This window comes from Hyperoodon ampullatus (genome assembly GCF_949752795.1).
Source record: "Hyperoodon ampullatus genome assembly, chromosome: X".
Classification (NCBI taxonomy): domain Eukaryota; kingdom Metazoa; phylum Chordata; class Mammalia; order Artiodactyla; family Ziphiidae; genus Hyperoodon; species Hyperoodon ampullatus.
This window is the reverse complement of record NC_136913.1, coordinates 46,506,861-46,513,491: the sequence shown is the minus strand read 5'-3', so window position 1 is coordinate 46,513,491 and position 6,631 is coordinate 46,506,861.

Below are 6,631 nucleotides of genomic sequence, written 5' to 3'. Positions count from 1 at the left end.
TGTCCTTATTCTTTTGTCTCTGTTTTTTCTTTTCTCTTTTTCCCTACTTAGGTACGTGCAGAGCTTCTTGTCTTTTGGGAAGTCTGAGGACTTCTGCCAGCGTTCAGTAGGTGTTCTGCAGGAGTTGTTCCACATGTAGATGTATTTCTGATGTAGCTGTGGGGAGGAAGGTGGTCTCCACCTCTTACTCCTCTGCCGTCTTGAAGGTCTCCTTTATTTTATTTTATATTTTTTATTGAAGTACAGTTGATATACAATGTTGTGTTAGTATTAGGTGCACAGCAAAGTGATTCAGTTATGTGTATTTATATATATTCTTTTTCAGATTCTTTTCCATTATACATTATTACAAGATATTAGATATTGAATATAATTCCCTGTGCTATACAGTAGGTCCTTGTTTACCTATTTTATATATATATAAAGTAGTGTGTATCTGTTAAAACCAAAATCCTAATTTATCCCTCGCCGCCCCTTTCCCCTTTGGTAACCATAAGTTTGTTTTCTATGTCTGTGAGTCTATTTCTGTTTTGTAAAGAAGTTCATTTGTATCATTTTCTTTAGGTTCCACATATGAGTGATATCATATGATTTTTGTCTTTCTCCACCTGACCTACTTCACTTAGTATGATAATCTCTAGGTCCATCCATGTTCCCTCAAATGGCATTATTTCATTCTTTTTTATGACTAATATCCTATATATATATATATATATAAGTGTGTGTGTGTATATATATACATACATATGTATATATATATGCGCACGCACACACACACACACACACACACATATATATATATAGGATATTACTCATTCATATATACCACATCTTGTTTACCCATTCATCTGTAGATGGACATTTAGGTTGCTTCCATGTCTTGGCTATTGTAAATAGTGCTGTTATGAACATTGGGGTGCCTGTATCTTTTTGAAATATACTTTTCTTCTTTTCCCGATAGATGCCTTGGACTGGGATTGCTGGATCATACTGTAACTCTATTTTTAGCATTTTAAGTTACCTCGATACTATTCTCCATAGTGGCTGCACCAATTTACATTCCCACCAACAGTGTAGGAGGGTTCGTTTTTCTCCACACCTCCTCTAGCATTTATCATTTGTAGACATTTTGATGATGACCATTGGCCGGTATATACACATCACTTTTTATCCACTCCATTTTTCTTCCTTCCTCTCCGAAGCTGTAACTTTTCTTCAGTTATCCTTTCCTTTTTGATTGGAGAGCTTCCTTAAACAATTTTTCTCAGGATACATCTGCCAATGACTAATTATTGTAGTTTTCCTTGTTTTTAGTGTGTCTTTATTTCCCCCCATTCCTGAAGGAACGTATCTCCATATGTAAAACTTAAGGTTGTGGATTCTTTTCTAAAGAACTCGAAAAATATTGGTCAATGGCACAAACTCTTAGTTATAAGATGAATAACTTCTAGTAATCTAGTGTATACCATCGTGACTATAGTTAAAAATAGTTGTGTACTGTGTACTTGGCATTGCAAGGAGAGTAGATCTTATGTGCTCTCACCACACACACAAAAAGTATAACTATGTGTGGTGATGGATATGTTTATTAACTTGATTGTGGTTATCATTTCATTATGTTTATGTCTATTAATTCATCACATTATACAACCCCCAAAACAAACAGAACTTGAAAAAAATGACACGCCACTTCCTTATGTCCTTCATGGTTTAAGACGGACAATCTACTATCGCTAGAATAGGTTTTCCTCTATAAATCACATGTCACTTCTGCGTGTTTCATTTCTTGATTATTTTCTTTGTCTTGAGCTTTTAGTCATTCAAAGTTCTTGTGTGTTGGCAAGGCATACTTTGGGTTTATCCTATTTGGAGTTCACTCACTTCCCTGAGTCTGTAGTTTTACAGTTGTTCAACTTTTTTCCCCCTTAAACTTGGGAAGTTTTCAGCCATTAGTTTTTGAATACATCTTTTTAAGAAAATGACACCTTATGTCTTAAATAATATCTGTCTAGAGACCCCCAAGATAACTGGAACTACTGCAATGTGGTAGCAACATGCTTATTAAAAATAAACCTTTCATTTTACAACAGTTTTTATATTTTCAGAATTACTGTAAACATTGTAAAGACAGTTCCCATATGACCCTTGACCAGATTCTCCTAGTATTATCATTTTATGCTAGTATGGTACATTTATCACATTCATGTACTGATATTGATACATAATCATTACCCAAAGTCTATACTTTATATTCATATTCTCTCAGCTTTTCTCTAATGTCCTTTTGGTATTCCAAGATCCCATCCAGGATACTGACTCACATTTATTAGTCATGCCTCCTTAGGCTTCTCGTGGTTATGACAGTTATGTAGATGTGATTTTTAATGCTCCTGACAGTCTGAAATTAATATAACTACTCCCGAGTTCTTTTGCTTAGTGTTAGAATGATATGTTATTTTCCATCTCTTTAACCTGTCGGAAACGTTTAATACAAAATGGGTTCTTGATGACAGTATTTACTTGTGAATTTGTAAATTCCACTCTGACTTTTGTTCAGTGTTTATAGGCCATTCACATTTAAAGTGATTATTGAACTAGTTGCATTAAAACCAACCATGTTTGTAGCTGTTTTCATTACGAGAGTCTCCCTTTCCTGCCTTCTATGGCTGTAATGGAATGTTTTATATTAAGCCAGTTCATTTCTCCTCTTAGTGTATTGATTATACTTGTTTAAAATATATTAGAGGTTTCCCAGAGATTACATATACACATTTCACTAATTTAAGACCCCCTTCAAACAACATATCCACCTCACATGTAGAGCAGGTCACTTAGACTATTCCATCTCTCTTTATGTTACTGTCATTCATTTCACTTACCCACATGCTATAATCACTTGATTCATTATTACTTTTATTATTTAAACTGTTATTTTTAGATCCATTAAGAATAAGAAAAATAAGAGATTTCATTTTACCTTTCTTTATTACTTCCCTGATGCACTTCCTTTCTTCATGTAAATCCACATTTCTGACGTATATAATTTTCCCTATAAATCTTTTCCCATCTCTTTCAGGGTAGAACTACTGGTGCTAATTCCCTCGATTTTTCTTTATCCGGGAGAGAAAGTCTTTATTTACTCTGCATTTTTAAAGAATAATTTTTGCTGCATATATAATGATCCTAGTTTGGGACATTATTTTTCCCTTGGCATATTAAAAATGGCCCCTGTGCTCTATTCTTGCTTGCATTGATACTGACAAAAAGTCCACTATACTTTTCTCTTTGTTCTTCTACAGGTAAGGAGGTTTTCAATTTTTTCTGGCTTCCTTCAGGACTTTCCTTTGTCTTTTCTCTTTTGCAATTTGAATATAATACGATATGAGGCATCCACCAGGGTACGTGCTGCTGCTGGTGGGAGAGCTAGGAGCTGCAGGCCTGGGTATCTCTCTGCCACTGGGTGGAGTGTGGAGAGACCCTGGAACTAGTTCACCTTCTGGTACAGAGTGGATATCTGGGAAATGCCAGGCCTAGATGCCTTCTGCCATTGGGTGAAGGGACTGCAGATGCCTGGACTAGATATTCTTCTGCAGGACGGAATGCCATGAGCCACCTGGTCTAGTTGGCAGTCCTTTGTTGGGTAGAGGATAGAAAGACACTGGTCTTGGCTCACTTTCTGCCACTGAGTGGACACCTAGGAGACATGGGAGCTGGTGGAGTCACCTGTGCATGTGGCGAGGCCCTCCTGAGGTCAGCCTGAGAAGAGTATGTGGTGGGACAGCCCTCTGAGGATCAGCTATAGGTGCTGTTTTGTGGAAATAGTGCCTGTTGTTGCCTTCATTTGGGGGTGGAGAGAAGGTGGTCCTGCCTGCCAGGCTAGGGTCAGCACTTGTAAATGCTGCAGGTAGTTCAGCTTGGTGTTTCTATTGGGTATCCATCTCTCCTTCATATCACTATCGGTTTTTCACTTTTCCGGATGTTTGCACATTGACAGCAGGCTTTGCTTTTTAATTTGTAGTTCCTTTATTTATTTATTTATTTACTTACTTACTTACTTACTTACTATGAAGACTAGCATTTCTTTCTTGCACATCTCTAGAACCCGATTCGGGACATCTGAGGGATAAAAAAAATGTCAGGGAATTCACCACAGTGTATCATAAATCTTCAAGTCATTAGGTCTTCTTTCCAATGTTTACAATCTGTTTACGATTATTTGTTGAAATTTTTCCAAGGTAATTATTTGAATTTGGAGGGGAGCAGCAAGAAAAAGTTAGTCTACACTATTTTTGCCAACAACCCAAAGTGCCTGAGGTAATTTTATAAATATAATTATATGAAATGTGTCTAGTCTTCTGTTCCTTTAGACATTCTTTATTAATGCCTACAAGCAATGAACAAAGTAGAAAATCAGCTTTCCCTCTTTCCATCCCTCTGTTTTCCTTAATAATGTATAATTTTATTTATGTCTGTTTCACTTGATTTGCTAGTTTTATAAGGATTTAGTTCGCAACAACTGTCCACTTGCCTTAGATTTTCTATTATTGGTTGACTGAGTTCATACCCTGCAAATTCTTTAAAACACAGTCCTTAGAATAAACTTCCCTCACTTAGCACATGATCAAAATTGTTCTCCTATTGCTTTTATGCTTCAGCCGAAGACTGGTAGTGTGAAAAATGTTGGGGTTGGATTTTCTTCCTTGATGATTTTTTAGATTTTTGCTCCACCAAAACTTGTGCCGCAAACCACAGGAATATACAGATACCAGGTAGAAAAATCCTCTGATATTAACATTCTTTTCGAACATATTTTAAAGTCAGATATGCATATTCACCTTTAAGAAATAATAATAATAAGGCTTAACAATCATGCGTGGGTCATTTCCACTTCCAGCCATGGCTGTGATGAAATAGCTTGTTGCAGTCCCCTTATCTCACAGAGAAAAATTTTAAAATCTGGACAAAAGAAAAAAACTTCTGCTTGTAGGCACCAGAGAACTCCTTCTGTGTCCAGGACATCAGGGTAGGAGAACCTGGAGAGTAGGGAACCTCACTGAGGGGGATCTAACAGTTTTGTGCTGCCTTTTACCCTCAGAGAATCTGCTGAATCCCAAACTGCCCCGGGTGAGAGCACATCATTCTACAGGCAAAACACCCACTAAGAGACAGAGATGACATTTGCTTCTAGGAAAATTCCTGGGGCTAGGGAAAATTCATGGAGCCAGACGTACAAACCAGGCAATATTGGAGAAATCAAAATCTTAGGGAAAAGAAAGGTAGACAGAAGTGAGACCGACCTTGGGTGGTTTTCTTCCTCGAGGCATTTGTTCCTACCTAAACTGCGTAGGACACGAGACTAAGAAGATGAGCAGACAGCTGTTACAGGTCTCAACAGTTTTCTCCGCAGTCTCATGGTACAGTAGAGTAAAACACTAAGTGCAGAACTCACCCAAAAGAGGGTCCCCAGTAAACACCCCAGGCTGACAGTTGGGACCATTGGAGAGCTGTAACCTGGGAGGAGGGAAAACCAGGGGTAATCCAAGCCTGATAATCCCTGAAGCCTCCCGCAGTCAGCTCAGCCCCTGACTGGATTCATAGGATTGCCCTATGCTATCGGCCTGCCAGAGAGAGTGTGAAACTTCTGTGGAGGGAAAAGCATTGCCCAGAGCCAGTCGACTCTTTTTTAAACAATGTTCTGACATTTAGATCAAGCACCAGACATATCAAAAACACAGGTTAAGAGACGAAGAAGAGAAAAGAAAATACCCAGAGGTTCCCAATATTGGAATTATCAGACAGGGGCAGAGAAATAATTATGATTAATATGTTCAAGACTATGGATGATGACAAAATTGAGATCTCATCAGAAAGCTGGGATTTAAAAATCAACCAAGTGGATGCACTGAAAATTGGAAAGCTAACAAATACCATCCACTGAAGTTAAGAATTCAGCATTTGAGTATAACAAAATATAGCAGACAGCAGGATAAAGGGGGAAGAGAGAGAAAGGGCCAGAAAAAGGGCAAGCAGAAGGCTGACGGGTACATAGGGTTTGTCTCTGAGACCTCAGAGATGCATACAACTTCTCAGAATGGGCAAGAACAGACCATGGTTTAAGTGGCAGCTAATATCTATGGAGCCCTTTCTGTGTATTGGTCACTCTGCCTGGGCTCTGCAATTATTACCAAGAGACAGACTTAAGTACCGCTTCTACATGGCTGCATCTGGCCCTCAAGAGACACTTCTGGATCCTGGTCAAAATGTCCTAAGGATTTTAAAATATTTTTATTGTGGTAAATTTATACAAAGCATGAAATTTGCTATTTTAACCATTTTAAGTGTACAATTCAGTGGAATTAATTAGATTCACAATATTGCAAAACTGTCACCACTCTTTCCATAATATTTCATTCCTTTGCACAAAAACTCTGTTCACATTGATCAATAACTCCCATTAACCCCTCCCACTCAGCCACTGCTATCCTCTAACCTACTTTCAACTCTCTCTATGAATTTACCTCTTCTATACTTTTCATATAAGTAGAGTCGTACAATATTTGTCCTTTTGTGTCTGGCTTTAAAGCATAGAAGTAAAAAGGCTTCCATTTTCTTTTGGGTTGATAAGAAAAAT